The sequence below is a fragment of the Prinia subflava genome, chromosome 17 (genome assembly GCF_021018805.1).
Source record: "Prinia subflava isolate CZ2003 ecotype Zambia chromosome 17, Cam_Psub_1.2, whole genome shotgun sequence".
Classification (NCBI taxonomy): Eukaryota; Metazoa; Chordata; class Aves; order Passeriformes; family Cisticolidae; genus Prinia; species Prinia subflava.
Genome location: NC_086263.1, coordinates 12028848 through 12046654, shown reverse-complemented (window position 1 = coordinate 12046654; position 17807 = coordinate 12028848). Strand labels below are relative to the sequence as shown.

The following is a 17807-nucleotide window of genomic DNA, read 5'->3' as shown; positions in this document are numbered from 1 at the left end:
ACCTGGACGCGTTCCTGTGTCATCTGCGTTAGGTGACTCCTCCGTGGAAGGGAGTTTGACTAGGTGATCTTCAGAGGTCCCTCCCAATCCTGAGAATTCAGGGATTCTGTAAAAATTTAACATAAAACACACTTTAAAATTAATTACAGGCTACCACCACACCGTAACGCTGTGTGGGTATTTAATGTCCCTGACCAGCAGTCATTATAAGGAGCAAAGTCTAAAGAATTGGACACAGTAAGGCTAGAAAGTGCTGCTGAAAAATCCCAGGACACTTTAAGCTCCTTTTGCTTCGCTAGTTGTTTGTGATTGATAAGAATTGAATCAAAAAAAATCATTAGCCCTGCACTGAAAAGTTCCACTTTGCACAAGACACGGGCTGCAGCCTCACATCCAGCAATAATCAAACCTACAAGTTATAATTTACAGATCTCACTTCAAGATTTCAAGCCCCAGCTTTTACATAAATTAACAGACTTAAAATGTAGATTTTACAAGCAGGGAAGTTTGCACATCACGTGTCTCTGTACTCCTCACAACAGTCCTGGAAAATTATCAAACTCTTTGTCACACAAACTTCCTCTTTGGAGATGCAGCCTCAGACCGAGGCACTCGGCTCAATTCAGCTCACTTGAAATGGCACCAAACACTGCAACTTTTTCACGGTGATTCAGCCTAAAGGCATCTAGCAAAGATGTATATGCTTGGAAAGCTTCGTTTTCCCTCTTTTGGTCCCGCACTGTTTGCAGGTCAGTGAGGTGTTGTAAATACAGTCCTGGCTCAGGACCTGCTGGCACAGGTTTGTCTTATACACACTCTGTGCTTGTTTTACCTGTGTGTCTTTTTTTAATATCTTTGTTTATCTAAAAGAGTCAGCCCTGGGGACGTGTTCCTGACCTTCCACTTCCCTGTCACACTTCTTCCTGCTGCTTTCTGTTTCATACGGAATATTGGCTGCTTGCTACACCCGCTCACAGCCTTGCATTGATTGCATCCCCACTTCAGGGGCTTAAGGCATTTATAAAGACAAGTAATTAGGCTTCCTCATCCCTGGAGTAAACTACCCCTCATCTTCCCAACAGCAAGGCAAGAGGCATAGAGAAATAGGAGTGTGTATAGTGTCACGAGTGAGAAACAGCAAAGGAGAATTCTTTGCCAGTGTTGCAGCCATAAAAAAGATTCTTCATCCATTTGAAAAAAAAATGCCCAAACCTACCTGAGACTGTCACCTTAGAGGAGGGGAGCCACTTCTGCTGGGACAAGGAGTCACTATTCTGTGCACTTATTGAACCATTTTATTTGCAGCTTATTTTAAAAGCCCCTTAATGGAGAAGGCTGCCAGCTGAAGACAATTGTTCCAAAAAGAATAACACATTCCCACAGTTTATCTCCAGGCTAGTCATTCTTATCAGGGTCTTCACCTATCCCCACTGCTGCCTCTCTGTCTGCAGTCAGATCTGAAATGCTCTGTGGACAGAACAGAGCTTAGAGTGATCTCTGGCTGCTCTCACAGCCAAACATCTGCTCACCCAAACAGCATTCCAGACGTGCAGTACACCTCCCAGCTTCACAGCAACACGCAGGGAAAGAACAGGGAAACTATTTCTCAGGCATTTACATTTGGTTTTAATAGTCAGGGAGTCTTTTGGATGCATGGGTGGCATCCACACTTTTGCCCTGGGAGTAAAAGGCGTCTTGGGCTCCACGCTGACCTCTTCTGGGAGACAGACACTGCTGGGAAAATGAGGTTTTCCTCTTCTCTTGGACTCTCTTAACACCCTACTTGTTTTTGAAGCTAACAGCTAGAGCACACAGGACAGAGAAAAGACTTAAAGTAGAGATATAGAACAGGAAATATACAGTGTATAGGCTTCCTCTCCTCCCTGCTCGCCTTCCCTCTGCTCTTCAGCAGCACAACACAGAAGCTTAAATGCATTTGAAGGCACACTTCTAAATCTGCTTCCTCAACTTCCAGCAATGTTGAAATTGCAATCCTTTGGGGCCAAAGAGAATCCTGTTCACAGGTGACTTCTGGTTAGTCCTGGGCTGGCTCCCAGACAGGCGACTGCCTGTGACTTTTGCCGACTGCTGGCACCATCTGCAGGCCCTGCAAGAGAGGAAAGAGGAAGAACTCAGTCAGGTTTCTCACCCCTTGATTTGAGTCTCGTTGTCAGTCAAAATGAGGAAGAGACAGATTGCCACAGGCTGTGGAGGGGTGAGTTTGGCAAAGGCCGAGGATCTGCACGTTGCTGCCTCAGGAAGATCCCAAGGTGACACCTTCAGTAGAAGCTGTATGCTGGCATGTGGCTAATTCAGATTAAATTCTGTGCTTCACATATGGATTAGACTGGGGTTATGAACACCTCTGAAGATGTTATTTTCTCTTCCTAAGAGGTTATTTTTTGGCTAAGAGGGAGATGGAGTGTAACTCCTCCTGGAACATTGCCCGTGTCATCTGTTGCAAAGAAAAAAGGCTTAAAACTTGGCTATCAAACCTCTACCCATGTGACTGCTTTCACAACTGGACCATTTGTGTTGCATTTACAGCTCTTTTAGTTCAGATTGCATCAGAGCAAGTGCTGAAGAGTGTCACAGTTCCTCCTGTGCCATCCAATCTGATATTTCATGCACTCACTTGTTTCTGTAGGTGCCGTCCTTTGACGTGACCGGCATTGCTGTGCTGGGTGGTGCTTGCAGGAGCGTTGCCTTTTGGCAGTACCTTGTGTGGAGTCCCCTCTGTTGGAACAGTGTGAATAGAGCATAGTTTAAAAGCATTTTGCAGTGTATGACTTGCTAATGTCTATCCAAAATAAATTAGAGCATTGTAAACCAAGAGTTAGTCATGAAGAAAAACAAAAAGAAAGAAAAACTTATGAGGATCAGTAAACACCCCTTGCCAGAATGGTGAAGGATTCTGGCAGCATTTCAATAGAATTTGGGTGTCCAGTTCTCCATAACTGGTCCTGTGCACCTGCACAAAGCAAAACAACTGAAGCTGGCAGATGGTCAGTGCAGCCCATCACTGGCGTCCTTGCTGAGGCTTAGCTTGGATATGAAACAAAGACTAAACTGAGATCAACAGCTTGCTGCACATGAACCCAGCTGAACATTAATGCTTCCCCATAGGTTACAGAGGCATAGCTGAGGCAGTTGTCTACAAAGGATGTGCTTTCTTACTCATCAAAGCTACTTAGACCATATAAAAATATGATTGTCTGATAGTTCTGATCATTAGCATTTTACCCTGACTTATTCCTCACGTGACAGTCCATCTTCTCCATCAGAGGTCATGCAGGATGTCCCCATCTGTCAGATGTGATGTCAGGCACACAAAAATCTCTTTGGTCCCCACCTGAATGGTGGCTGACGAGAGCCCTGACCTTTGTGGCAATGGATCTGCTACTTGCAGCCTTGGATGGATGGGAGAGGCTGGCTTGGTGCAGGTGGCTCTCACAGAATTTGTCTGTACTAGGGCTTGAGGGAGTCCAGGGCTTATCTTTTGAGCTCTGAGAAACATCAAGATGAGTTAAACCCAGTGGTGTTGTCTCTGACCTCTGACTGTTGTCCACATTGCACCAAAAATATTCCCTGTCCTTCCCACCTGACTGGCTCAGCTTGCTCTTTAGGCAGGAGGTCGGGGGTGTTATAGAAGAATAAAGATATTTAACTTATTTCCTCATGCAGTTTGTACTATGTTTCTCTCAATGTATTTAAAAACCACCCACTCCCCTGGATCTATGCCTTCTGCTCAGCCCATCCTATTAAAAAAAAAAACCCACTAAGAGAAGTTTGTGTTCCTACCCTGTGGAAGTTTGGTTCTTCACAAAGTTTTGTTCTTTGACAATTTCCTCCAAGGTCTCTGGACTCAGCAGAGCAGCAGCAATGTCTATAGGAGACTTTTTCCCATTGAAAACCTCACATACACCAGGTTTAGCTGCATGTTCTGCCATCACAAAAGCAGGATGCCTTCCACAGCAAATGTGCCTTGAATTCAGTTCCTGCCATATTGACCTGAGCTTTCTGGCAAACCAGAGAAAGCTGGGCTACCCAGAGACCATACATCCTACAGAGTGTCATTTTAGATGATCTGTAGCTGCCACTGTGAACAGAATATGCCAGGAGGTTAACAGATGAAAGCACAGACCCCTTATCGACAGAGAGAGATGCAACATGTCTAGCTGAGAGCTGTCAAACTGTGGGGAAAGCCAGAAAGCTGGTAAACATGGTGATAAAGAACACAGCAAGGAATACTTCAGAATTCATTTTTGTCCCCTGATCCTCACTGTCTTGGCTACTTTATTTGCTTTAAAAGCCTGGCAACAGAAGCAAATTGAAGCATGTCCCATAGCCCTTTCTGCAGAGAAGGCTCCTGCTAAAACAGAGCTGATTTGGAAGAGAAATATACCAGGAAACTTTTTAAAGAGATTTCAGTTTCTAGAGGTTGTTCCAGTTTGGTGTCTCCCAGCTTTGTGGACTTATGTGGGAAGTACCAGATCTCCATGCCCGAGAGAATAAGTCTAATAATAAAAAAAGACTTAGAGTACTTGTCTGACTCAAAGGTGATGGAGGAAATGTCAAATTTCACCCCCCAGGGAATATCCTTCATGTTCCCAGGCACACCCTTTCTGATCTCATCTTTGTTAGGATCCAGATGCTGACTGACATAGAGAGGCTGTTCTGGGGCTGCAGGAAGAGGAAAGAATGAGATCCTCAGCAGACTTTTTCTCACTTTAAAGCCCCTTCTCCAGCCCAGGCTCTCAGTCGGTGTTACAAAGACACTCTTGATACCTTATGTGTTTTTACAGAGTTCAAGCCACCTGCTATTTGCTCCCCTCCTGTAGAGGGTCACCCAGAGTAGTTTCATTTTTTATATAACAACATGACTAACATTAAATGTATTATTCAAGGTGAAACCCGACTCTGTGCCCTGTTCATTCTAGACAATCACAATAAACAGGAGATGCTGCTGCTTGGACTCCCTGCTGAAGCCTGGCAATTTCCTGGCAGCCCTTACTGCCTCAAAACACACAAGTTTTCCTAAGATAAAGCAGCCAGCAGCATCTTTCCCTTCTGGAGAAAAGATCTGAAGGCCTCAAAACAACTGTGCCCTGAGCGAGCAGAGGCCTCAAATAAGGATTTCCTTCAGCAGTCACTTGGGGCATTGCGTGTTTGGCCATCTCACCTTTGCCTTTCTGTTGAGTGGAGCTCTGGAGAGAACACATTCATAAAACAAAATCCCTGTGCAGCTCCTGACTGGCACCAGGACCCAGCCAGGCTTTGGGTGTGTGTGATTCCATGGCCATGAACACCACACCATGGGACAGGGAGGATTCTCCAACACAAGGGGCTGCTCTGCTTTACCCTGAGCACGCTGGACATCTCTGAGTGCAGCAGCAGCAGCAGGAGGCAGCTCAGCACCCCCTCCTCCAGCTCAGAGAGGTGCAGGCAGTGTGGCCTCACTGGTGTCTCTGGGACAGGGATGCTCTGGGCTGGAGCACAGACAGGAGGAAGAGTTAAGGATCTAGTTAGACAAACAGCTGAGAACAATGTAATGAGTAATGACATCCAAGACAATGTTTCCTGGATGGATTTTTCTCCAGTTTGCCATCAGAAAACAGCTTGGAGATAAGAACAGAGCAGGAGCAAAGGTGCTGCTTTACCTTTTATTAACATCTGTTACTGCTGAGTAATTTCTTTGCGGAGTAGTAGCATGTGCTGCTGCAGTTGCTGGATCACAGAATCCTTCTGGTACAACAGGTTCTGCCTTTCCAGTGTATTTGCCTCAGTTCTGTATTGCCAAGCTGAAGCTCATGGGCCCTGCAGAGAAGCCTTAGCACCTCCTGCTGATCCTCACCAGTGATTTGTCTGGGGAAAAATTTGAGGAGCTTTTTCCTTGGCATTTGTTAAGTGATGCTCCAGCTCTGTCTGAAAAAGATAGGAAGGGGTTTGCCAAGGCAGCTCAGCTTCTTGGGGTAACAAAGGCATCTGAGCAATTAATTCTCTGCTGTCTCTATCACGCTGAGATTAAAGTAAAATCTAGAAAAACTATTTTGTATTTTCCTTGTTTTACTACCAGCCACTAGATTTCAACCATGACAGCTATATATAGATGCAGAGTCCTTGCCTAGAGGACCTCCCAAAAATAATCACTAAAAGTAATTAGCAAGTGAATGGCAAACTCTTGACATGGGAAAAATTAGCTCAGTTGGTCAGAGCATGGTGCTAATAATGCCAAAGTTGTGGATTTGATCCCTGTATGGGCCATTCACTTGAGGGTTTGACTTAATGATCCTTGTGGATCCCTCCCAACTCAGAATATTCTGGGATCCTGTGAATTAGCTCACTTACAGGTGCACAAGCTCAAGGGGTGTGTTTTCCTCATCCTAAAACCCACAGGGACAGAGGCAGGATGCAAACATCAATGTTCCTAAGCTGCTTCCTTCAGCAGTCTGAAGTATTTAGGAGTCAGGTTTCTCACTGCTTTTATGGTGCCAGCACAAATCCACATGAACCTCTGAACCTCCTGCCGTCAAGCAGGCAGAGGTGAAACTGGCAGCCCTGAGGGCACCTCCTCACCCTCAGGGCCACTGTCCTGTGCTCTTCTGCCAGCAGCAGGTTGATCTCTCTCTGCTGTAACTCCGTGTCTTCCTCCTCAGTGTTTCCTCCTTTCTCCTCCTTTGATATCATCCTTGCATGCATCCTGAGCCTTCTCTGGTTCCCAGCTGCCAGGAAAAAAAAAAAAAAAAAGAAGAAAGAAAGGAACTTCTGGGACACAGTGACATAGCTCTAGTGATGCATAGCCCTTCTTTGTGTCTGTACAGCCTCTTCTTCCATGACAACAGCAGAATTAATTAGTCCAGGCTGCTCTGGAGCTGGACAAACCATGCAAAAGAACACAATTACCTTCCTCCCTTTGCCTCCTATGTGATCTTTCTGTGGAAAGAACACCCCAACACAAATTACTGCCTGTTCACAGATACTTGTTGATAACTTTAATGTCCTCAAGATTGTTTTAACCATAAATGACCCAAATCCTAAGGAACCAGAACTCCCAGTACCCAAAGAAAGATGGAAAGAAACTTTACAAGGGCGTGTAGTGGCAGGAACAGCTTCAAAATGACAGAGGCTGGGTTAGATTAGATGTTAGGAAGAAATTCCTTACTGGGAGTGTGGTGAGGCACTGGTGAGGGTTGCTTAGAGCAACCTGGGACAGTGGAAGGTGTCCCTGCCCATGAGATCAGGCCACATATTACAAGACATTCCTTTACGAGGCTCTTCTTTCTGCAGTTTTGTCAAGTTCATCATGTGCTGAAGAAATCTGATACAGCTTTATGATTGCATTACTAGCAATAACTAGGGCTCATTGCTATATGCTTTTGTGAATATAAAAGGGGAACTGCATTGCAGGGAGATATCTTCTGCCTTTGCACCATCAAAAGGAAAAAGGTATCTGTTTTCTGTGCTTATTATCTAGAAATAACCTTGGCTGTTGGTAGCAGAGGCCTATTATATCTCATGTATAGTCTGTCAGAGAACTTGACTATTTTTATTTCATTTCTTGCCAGATGCACTGACAAAAGGAACAATCCCTGGGGCAGAACAATCAGTGTTTTAAAATCTTCACCCTGCCTGTCTCTCTCTATTTTTCTTTTTTTAAATTACATTCAATGGACCACAGAGCAGAGCTCGGTGTCCTGACACAGCCTCAGAGCCCACGGTGATGCAGGCTACAAACTCGGTCACCTCTCTGTGAGAGACAGAGCTCCCCACAGCAAATGCCACCATTTGATGTCAAATCTCCTTTCAAGGGCAGGTTTGTGAAATTTAACACATTTTAAGGCTGAGGAAGATGCTGAGAAGGGTTATACTCAGAGTCACACAGAGAGGCTCATGCAGAAAAACAACTTCAGCTCCCCCACCAGCCTCCATTGAATTGTGCTTCCCACTGTGCTCCTCTACAAGCATTGCTGAGGCTTCCTCAGCCACGAGAGACCCACCCAGCACCACCACAACCCCCACACACAGCCCCCTCCCACTCTCTTCCCCCCAGAAACCCCAGTGCCCTTCTAGCTCCTGGCTCTACATTGCAGAACCCCGAGGCTGGAGCCAACTCCACTTTTCTCCTTCTCCTGGTTCTCAACCCTCTCCCTCAGCAGCTTGATCTCCCCACATCCATACCTGGCACATCATCCTCTGCCTTTCCATTATTCTGCCTCATTTCTTTCACCTTCATATTTCTCTTCTCGTCTACAACTCACACAATTTGCTTTCCATTGTTCCCTTCATCTGCATTTCCTCTCTCACTCACACCTCTACACCAATGTGCACTGCCCACTCCTGAAGTTTGTTTTTCCTTCATCCACTGCATCTTCTATTTCCACTTGCAAGCTTTTAGTGATAGAATCATAAAGTGGTTTGGGTTGAAAGGGATCTGAAGTCCCCTGTTTTTCCACCCCCTGCCATGGGCAGGGACACCTTCCACTATCCCAGGTTATCCATCCTACCTGGCCTTGGACACTCCCAGAGATGGGGCAGCCGCAGCTTTTCTGGGCAGCCTGTGCCAGGGCCTCGGGATCCTCACCAAATCTTTAAGCTCCACCTCCTTGGGAATAGTTTTCTCTGATACCTGTGTCTCGCTGTTTTTTGCTCAATAGGCAGAGAACAAGGTCATTTGAGATTCTTCAGAGGAGGCACTGGCTGGGCTGATGTGTGCATTCATAACAGTCCTGCTGTTGGCCCCCAAGGAGTCCCGGAGAGATGCAATGTTGTTGTGGTTAATGTGGATGGGACAGGGTTTTATGGTGCAGGGGCCACCACCGTGGCTGGGTACCCTGCAGTTCATTGAGATTCCGGTGGAGAATCCCAATTAGGAGTGAAGGGAGTGCTGCTAAAAGACCATTCATTAGGCCTTCTCTCCATCAACGGTAAAATCAATAAGTAATTAACTTGCTACAAAAGAAGAATTTTGCAAGAAAATCGCAATTTACACAAATGCACTGGCAGCGTCTCAATTCTGCTCACAAAAGGAGCCTTCCTTTCCCTCCATGGCTCCTCCTCCCCACTATCCTCTAGAAAACACATCTGTCAAGCAGCAGCAGTGAGAGCTCAGCACCAAGGCTTGAGGCCAGGTTCATAAATGAGGTTGTAAAGTATCCATAAAATAACCAGAGTGGCAAAGAGTGTATCTGCAACCTTTCTGATTTCCTGAGGGAGAGGCAACTTATGACAGCACACAGTCACTCTCAGTCCTCCTTCCTCCAGCTCCAAGAAATTTATTGTCCAATTTCAGCCAAATCTTATAGAAAGGATGAAACATTCAAAGGCTTTAAGTTAATTTAAAAGCTCACTGGTCACCTGCGAGCTTAGAGATGTACGACCCACATCTACAGAATTTCTGTAACCCTATAGAAGCTCCTTCCTTAATCCTCTGAGAGGCAAAATGAACAGGTCTTTCCTGCTCCTGTTCCTGTTAAAGACACAGGGAGCAGCAGCAAAGCCCAACTGCCACGTGAGCAAGTTTCCCCAAAAAATGATGCTTGCCTTCCCATAGATTTTGACCTTTATCCCATAATTTCCTCCAGTTACTCCAGTGTCTCACCCCACAGCGACACTGCCTGAGGACAGAGACAGTGTGTGCCATCCAAAAAGGGTGACATGGGGACTGGCAGATGGGCAGACAGGGAGGTTAACTGCTCACCTAGGTGTTCAGAGCTGGAGCTGTACTCTATAAATGCTTTCCACAGCTACATCTGTTCTCCTGAGATCAGCCTCCAGCATTACACACCCTTATCCCCCCCTTCTTTTTAATGGGAAGATTTGTCTCTACTGAATTCTACCTCAATTAAGTGACTTTTCTAACATGGCAGCTTCACTGCTACTTTAGCATTTAAGTGTGGTCCACACTTCCCAATGAGAATGGTATTTTAACTCTTCACCCTTGTCCTCAGAGTAAGCACTTAATTGGCTCTATATTTGTGGTTTTCATGGCTATATTTTATTCCTCTGGAGCAGAACAGCTACAGAGACTACTTTACCTGTTGGACTGCATGCAAAAATGGTTGCACTGAAGCCAGAAATGACTCCTTCTATCAGGCTCTCTGTTGTGGACATATATACTTCCTCCTAATTCAGTCAAAAAAAGCACAAACTTTTGGTCAGGCACAACAGCTGTCCAAATGATCTATACCTAATTACATTCCCTGTGATTTTCTCACTATGTTTTAGAAATTTCCTGGGCTCTGGGAGGATTCACAAGCTGTTTGAATTCTGATACATCATAAGAATGAGCAGAAAAGCACTGAGGTTTATTGAATTTTCTAAAGGCAGGCAAGATGCAGGAGCCTACTGAAAGAAATATCCTTCAATATCATTATTTTATTGGACTCTGAACATGAAATGCTTTGGGGTTTTTGTGTCTGCTGAAGAAAGGAGTAAATTCACTCCCTGACCTTTACTGAGAAGTGCCACTGGGCTTTCAGAAATGTCTTAGGGAGCATACAAGGGGAAGTTTGATGTGGAAGAGAACACAGGTGGCTGAACTGCCGTGAGAAGCAAGGCTGCAGTGGCATCGTGCTTAAATCCTCCCAATCTGCAAAACACAGCTCAGTGAGGGCACCAGAGCTCCCGGGAAGAACCTGTGAAACCACAGAGCCCAGGGAAGAGCTGTGTGAGCCGACAGCGACCTCACTCACCAGAGACCTCGGCAGACAAAGCTCCTTACCCCTGCTCAGGTGTGCTGCACCTGGGGAGGGCCAGTGGGGGAGGGAGAGACAGAACGAACACCACACATCTCCCCCACTTCTCTGACAGAAGGAAAACCCTCACAGTCCTCTCACCTTCAGCACTGTCACCTTTTATCTGGGTGACAAGTGGCCTCTGGGCTGTGCAGTTCTGTTCGCCTGCCAAAAACATTTATCTAGGCAGGGGAAACAATTCAAATGTTAAGCTTTAAAAAAAATGGAAGGCTGTTACCTCGGTTGCTGTGTGATCAAAACCCATGTCAAATACCAATGTTTTTCCTCAGGATCTGTTATCCCACGAGATGCCATCCGGGTCTTGGCTTGGATCCATCAGGATCACCCTCTGTGATGGGGTGAAGTCAGAGGGAGTTTGGGTTTGGATAAGAGCCTGTCGGGGTTCCTCACAGCACCATCCCTCGGCCAGAGGAATGCTGCACTACAGCCTTGCCTTAAAAACACACACACACAGGGCTGAGGCTGACAGACTGTGTTTTGCAACTGATGGAGCAACTTCTGCAGTCTGGAGAGCTGCAAAACCCTTGGAAGGGCCGGTGGGCACCGAAACGGTGGCTGGTGTTGGGTAAGAGCAGAGCCTGCAGGGACACAACAGACCCTGGGCAGGCAGGGAGGGAGGGACAGCACCTCTCACCTCAATTTGCAGCTAAGATTCAGACAGAGGAGCTGTGAAAGAAAATAGTCGGGTTCTTCTGCAGCATAATTGCCCGAAGCCTTTTGTGCAGAAGGACTGAGGGAAATATCTGCATTGCTCAAGGACAGAAACTTCATCCCGTGTCAGGCTTTTATTCAGGAAAAAAAGCAAAGCTGAGAAAGGAGCTGCAGCAGGATACAGAACGGTTCTGGTTCTTCTCAGCCCTTTAACACTTATTTCAGTATAAGATTATCACAATGTATAGCTACTGTGGAGAATGGGGTTCTTTCTCCTCCACCGAGAGGGCTCACAAGGAGATGCCCAAGGGAAGGACAGAGAACCCTGCGCGTCCTCCAGAGCAGCTGTAATGCTCTCTCGGGTAAACATTTGTTAGATAAGCAATTAGAGCATAGAAGAGCAGAATAACCCCCTTGGTGCCCCAGGAGAGAGACAAGTGTCCAGGACAGGTGTCCATGGGGTTCAGGAAACTTCAGAACTTCGGGGTTCCTTTTTCTTTTGCATTTCCCACTAAATTCCAAGACTCTAACGAGTATGTCTTTGATCTGCAAGTTTTCAATTACCAGAATTACTTTGTTATTGTTAGGTTTTTTATTCTTTTATTTTCACTGGTCCAGCTCAGGCTTTAGAAACTGAAGCAACACAAGAACAAACTGTGAAGGGAACTCCTGATTTGTCCTTGGTGGCAGCATTTGCCTGCATAAGACAGACTGACACGTAATCATGTGCACAGGCAAGTGTGACAGGCAGGAGCAGAGCCTGGAGAATGAGGTCAGCCTGTTTCCTTGAGAAGTTTGTCCTGTAACACTTTCAGGCCCCTTTTACTGAGCTCCTGTGACAGCCAGATTTTGCTCACACAGTGTATTTACGTGTCCATGAGTCCTCTTTTCCCAATCTGGAGCTGCTGCCTTGTCTAACTAGCAGTATTCTAAAAGCACAAATCTGCTGCTGATTCGGGGAGGCATTAAAATATAACAAGCCACAAGCAGAGTCAATTTTGAGTTAGGATTAATAAGCAGACAGAAGCAGTTCTAAATGAGTTCAGCTGGGAGTAAAAATAGCAGGGAACATGAATGCAAATCAAAACACACCAGGAAATTTAAGTACTTTGACTGCCCAGTCAATTAATTTGCTTCCATAATTGCAGTTATTTGCATTATTAAGAGAAAAGCATTCTCATAGACAGAAGTTACTCAGACTAATGTCATGCACATTTCTTTCCCAGATTTCCATTAGAGAAAATAGATCTTGGGGAAGATGATGCAAGTCTGAATAAGCTGTATAAAAATAAAGCTGATATCCTTGTGAGATTAATGGGTGCTTTAAAATAGAAAAGAAAAAAAACCCCAGGTATTTCACAAGTACGGTGCTAAACAAAAACTGCATTTGTAATCCATAAAGGGGAAAAAGAGATTCATGCTCTCTTTGCTTCTGAGGGCTGTTACCATGTCATTATTGTGTGGAGACAAGATATATTACAGAATTAGTGTGTGTTCAGGAAGGGTTCAGAGAAAGAACAGCTGAAGCCCAATAAAAAATAATGGCATTTACATCAAAAATGAAGGTAAATAACAAGGGCACAATAAAAATATGTAAATAGATGTTGCAATGTAGAAGAGGTAAGTGGGAGCCTTCTGCAATTCCTGCCTCTTATAGAGGTGAGCAAGAGGTGGAAGATGCAGAACTGGTAAAAAAGAAATGCCACTGCCCGGGAAGCTGCATCCCTGCTGTGCCTCAGGAAGGGCAGGAGTTCTGCAGGACTTGAAAGCGAGGGCTGGCACAGGAACCAGAAGAGCAGAGGCTCGTGGTGGCCCCTGGGGTACCAGCAGAATCCCTTGGTGCCCAACATAAAGGCTCACCTGAGCTCAGGTACAGCCCCAGAGCTCACCTGTGCCCAGGTACAGCCCCAGAGCTCACCTGGGCTCAGGTACAGCCCCTCAGCTCACCTGTACCTGGGTACAGCCCAGAGCTCAGCTGTGCCCAGGTACAGCCCCAGAGCTCACCTGGGCTCAGGTACAGCCCCTCAGCTCACCTGTACCTGGGTACAGCCCAGAGCTCAGCTGTGCCCAGGTACAGCCCAGAGCTCACCTGTGCCCAGGTACAGCCCCAGAGCTCACCTGTACCTGGGTACAGCCCAGAGCTCACCTGTGCCCAGGTACAGCCCCAGAGCTCACCTGTGCCCAGGTACAGCCCCAGAGCTCACCTGTGCTCAGGTACAGCCCAGAGCTCACCTGTGCCCAGGTACAGCCCCAGAGCTCACCTGTACCCAGACACAGCCCCAGAGCTCACCTGAGCTCAGGTACAGCCCAGAGCTCACCTGTGCCCAGGTACAGCCCCAGAGCTCACCTGTACCTGGGTACAGCCCAGAGCTCACCTGAGCTCAGGTACAGCCCAGAGCTCACCTGTACCTGGGTACAGCCCCAGAGCTCACCTGTGCCCAGACACAGCCCAGAGCTCACCTGTGCCCAGGTACAGCCCAGAGCTCACCTGTACCTGGGTACAGCCCCAGAGCTCACCTGTGCTCAGGTACAGCCCAGAGCTCACCTGTACCTGGGTACAGCCCCAGAGCTCACCTGTGCTCAGGTACAGCCCAGAGCTCACCTGTGCTCAGGCACAGCCCCAGAGCTCACCTGAGCTCAGGTACAGCCCAGAGCTCACCTGTGCTCAGGTACAGCCCAGAGCTCACCTGTGCTCAGGTACAGCCCAGAGCTCACCTGTACCTGGGTACAGCCCCAGAGCTCACCTGTGCCCAGACACAGCCCCAGAGCTCACCTGTACCCTGCTGTCCCACTCTCAGACAGTGAGTGCAGCTCCCTCCTCCACCCCAGCATCACTGATGGCCAAGGGCCACCTGCACACACAGGCACAGGTGGCTTTTGTCAGCTGAGGCCACCCAGAGCTCCCTGCAGCAGGGCTCAGCTTCTTGCTGCGTCCCTTCTGCTGTTCAAACTGGAAACATTAGAGCTTTAAATCCCAGAGAGTTTAATGGAGTTCTTAAAGTTTAAACCAGTTCACTCTTCCATGATTTGTACTTGACAAATTCTTCCTCCCTGTGCCTCTGTTTCTGTCTCTAGCACAGCAGGATTCCACCTGATTGACAGAGGGAAGGTGACAGAGCGAGCCCAGCCGTGTCATTGCTGCAGCCAGCAGGAACCTTCCGAGCTCTGGGGCCGTGGTGCCCTCAGCTGTAGAGCTGAGCACAATTACAGATTCCCCTGGTGTTCCCAAAACACCGATTAAAGGTATCCATGACAAAGAAAGGGAACTGCTTTTCACTAAGTACCCATTTTGTTCAATCCCAGGTAGCAATCATTGTGAGCCTGTTCAACCAGGTCAGAGCAAGCTGGCCCTGATCCGTGCAGCTCCCACAGGGTTCCTCGGGAGCTGGAATTCGTCTGGAATTCATCACAGGACTGGAGCGATTATAAAGCAGCAATTAAGTGCCAGTGCCTCGTGCCACAACTCAATCAGTCAGAAACACTCAGCTCTGTTTGAAACACAGACATAATTTGACTCCAAGATTTAAAACACAACGGCACAATCTATTTGTCAGCATTAATGACAGACAAGAGAATGTGTATTTGAGCTTTGTAAATGTACAGGTGAGGCCTCAGAGGAAATGCTGCTGTGGGGTCAATGGGATCCTGCTCTGCCCTCACTCTGTGGGTGAGTGGCACAGTCCCAGTTATGTGCCTGGCAGAGGGTTTGAAATTCCACCGAAGAGCTGCCCTTGGGATCTCGGGTAATAACAGATCTGAAATATTCTATTTTCACCTTTCCATGGTTGTTTTTGCTCTCATAAAACACGGTGACATCCCCTTTGCAGCTCCTGGCAGAAGAGCTGATGCTGCTAAAGCATTTCATAGTGCGCAGGAGGGATGCTGTACCCAGTGAGCAGTTATCAAAACAGACTTGTTCTACAGCCCCACCAGTCACAAGCAACTAGTTTCTATAGGAACCAGATTTATCTCCACAATAACGAGCCATGTACCAATTAAGTGAGGGTTTCACCAACAGCTCCCAGTCTCAAGTGGTGTAATAGACAATTTTGAGTAGTTCCAGCAGCAGTAAAGGAACATTTCTTTGCTGTGAACATCTCAGGGTACCAGGTGAGCTCCCTGGCTTTGGACAGCTTTTAATATTCACAATAAGTTAACTGCAGTTTCATCAGCTCTCTAAACAGGGCTGAGGGACACTGCTATGAGTAGCTCGTTCCCACATCTCTTAAAAGCATTTAAAAATATTGTCCTGTACACCATAATCCCATATTCTACAGGAGGTGGAGGGGCTCGTGCAAGTCTCTTGGACAGCCTTGAACTCCAGAGTGGTGCAGTTTATCACTGCATCTGGGAGGCACCGAGGGTAAGAAAACAAACCCAAATGAGCAGCATGTGGAGCCAGGTCACACCGAGTACTAAGGCTTTTCCTTGCATTAGAGAGGAATGCAAGGTATTCACATATTATTGACTTTATTTTAAGCGATTCCAGTCAGAGCAGAGGTTTCTGTGTCTGCCCCAATCCTGTTCCAGCACACTGTGAGAGCAGCGCTTCAGTTTAACTGAGAGGCGTGGGGTTGAAGGTTAAAACTTGGGAGAGGATTACATTTTCAAAGCATTCCTCTTCCTAGGATCAACACAGAGATGCTGAGGCCCTGCAGGAATTGTGAGGACTCCGGCAGGACTTTAATCCCAGCTGCTTTTGGCTGCTTACTGTGAATCTGTCACTCAGGTCCCAAAGAGATGGGGACAGTGAGGATCACTGTGACACCACCACCACCTGCCAGGTGGCCCAGCCTCGCTCACATCACTGCACATTTTTCTCTGCAGATCACTTATACACAACTTTCGCTTTAAATTATGCACAGATAGCACAAGTCTGGTTCTTTTCCCCCTGATTGGACCAGGGAGCCCAGAACACTATGAGTCCATGCATTACAACCCATTAAAAACAAAAAACAACACAAGATCACCTTTTGTATTCATTATTTATTGACAGTAAAGGAGTCAATGCTCATATAAGTTACAGCAAGGCTTAATGAAAAAATATTAGTATTTAAGAAGTTAAAACTTAGTATAGCAAGTGATCAAAATTTGTTCCGTGAAGTTGCATTAAGGGCTGTACATGGTTAAAAGGTCATGAGAATATTTATTAGAAATTGAAAAAAAAGACAGAGTGAAGACTAGCCCAGGATTATATGAATTGGTCCAGCTAATCCTGCTATTTAAGAGCAGTCATTAAAAATACTTAATACAATACTTAAACAAAACCAAGGAGAGATACTATCTTAATGCTTAAGGTATGTTTTCTTTCCCACCCAAACTCTGGACCCTTAAGGGCACTCAGTGGAGGTACAAGTGCTGTGGGAAGCCTTTTTCCCCACCAAACACACATTTTTTTACCTACAAACCTGCTTCTGCTCTGGCCATCCTTCTGAGGCCCTTCCAAAGGCACAGGCTGAGAAGCAGTGGCAGGGAACTCAGAGCTACACTCAAATCCAAAGATGGATTCAATCCCACAGGACCCTCCTCCACCTCCTAGTGCTATTCCAAGACATGGCAAAGAGGATAATTCACCAAGCACATTCCCATAAAGCAATTTCACTAGCACATAATTTGCAGAAAGCATGTGAAGTAAGAAACACTAGAGACAAGATGAAGTAATTGAAGGGAGTGATGTCAGAAATGCCAGTGTTAGATGAGAAAAGGCCTGAACTGCTGGTCAGTACAAGATCTCATCAGCTTCCAAAGCTGCCGCAGGAACACTTTTGGATGCAATTTTTGTGCTGTTTTATTCCTCCACTGATGATCCACCCTTCACAGAAGCATCTTAGAAGAAAACTCAATTCATTCAACACTGCCATTACATTTAATTACTTAGAAAATTAGCCAGGAATAAAACACAGCAGCCTATTAAACCTTCATTGCATGAAGACAGGGGAAAAAACCTTCCAGCTCCATTTGTGATTCAAAAAACAGTTGACAAGTCAGCTCTTCACAACACAAGGGTCATAAAAACACAACTTCAGGCCATCATTCTGTACCATGAGGGTGGGGAGGCCCTGGCACAGGGTGCCCAGAGAAGCTGTGGCTGCCCCAGCCCTGGAAGTGTCCAAGGCCAGGTGGGATGGAGCTTGGAACAACCTGGGATAAGGGAAGGTGTTCCTGCCGTGGCAGGGGTTTGGAATGGGATGAGTTTTAACATCCTTTCCAACCCAAACCATTCCATGATCACTGGAGAATTTATTGTGCTCTATGTTCTTCTGCACTGTTTTCCTATAAAGTATGTATTTCTTTCCAGCCTAGTTGAGAAATGAGGCTGGGAAATACTGTGTAGACTTAATCAACTGTACCTGTCTATATGGGTTATGAATGAACAAACGCAGAAAACTGGAAATTAATACA

The 17807-nt window shown here is 46.4% G+C and overlaps 1 long non-coding RNA gene across 3 annotated transcripts; it reads right to left on the bottom strand.

Moving 5' to 3' along the window:
• Position 1: 1 nt before the first annotated feature.
• On the bottom strand, positions 2 to 11134 carry LOC134559433 (uncharacterized). Of its 3 annotated transcripts, XR_010082513.1 has the most exons (7): positions 10972 to 11134; positions 10035 to 10122; positions 6577 to 6722; positions 5661 to 5925; positions 2636 to 2736; positions 1217 to 2107; positions 2 to 106 (listed from the first exon to the last, which is right to left on the bottom strand). It is a non-coding gene; the product is annotated as an uncharacterized LOC134559433 (long non-coding RNA). The 3 variants fall into 3 exon arrangements; XR_010082512.1 differs by lacking the exons at positions 10035 to 10122; positions 10972 to 11134 and adding an exon at positions 8505 to 8697; XR_010082514.1 differs by lacking the exons at positions 10035 to 10122; positions 10972 to 11134 and adding an exon at positions 8179 to 8296.
• Positions 11135 to 17807: the final 6673 nt, after the last annotated feature.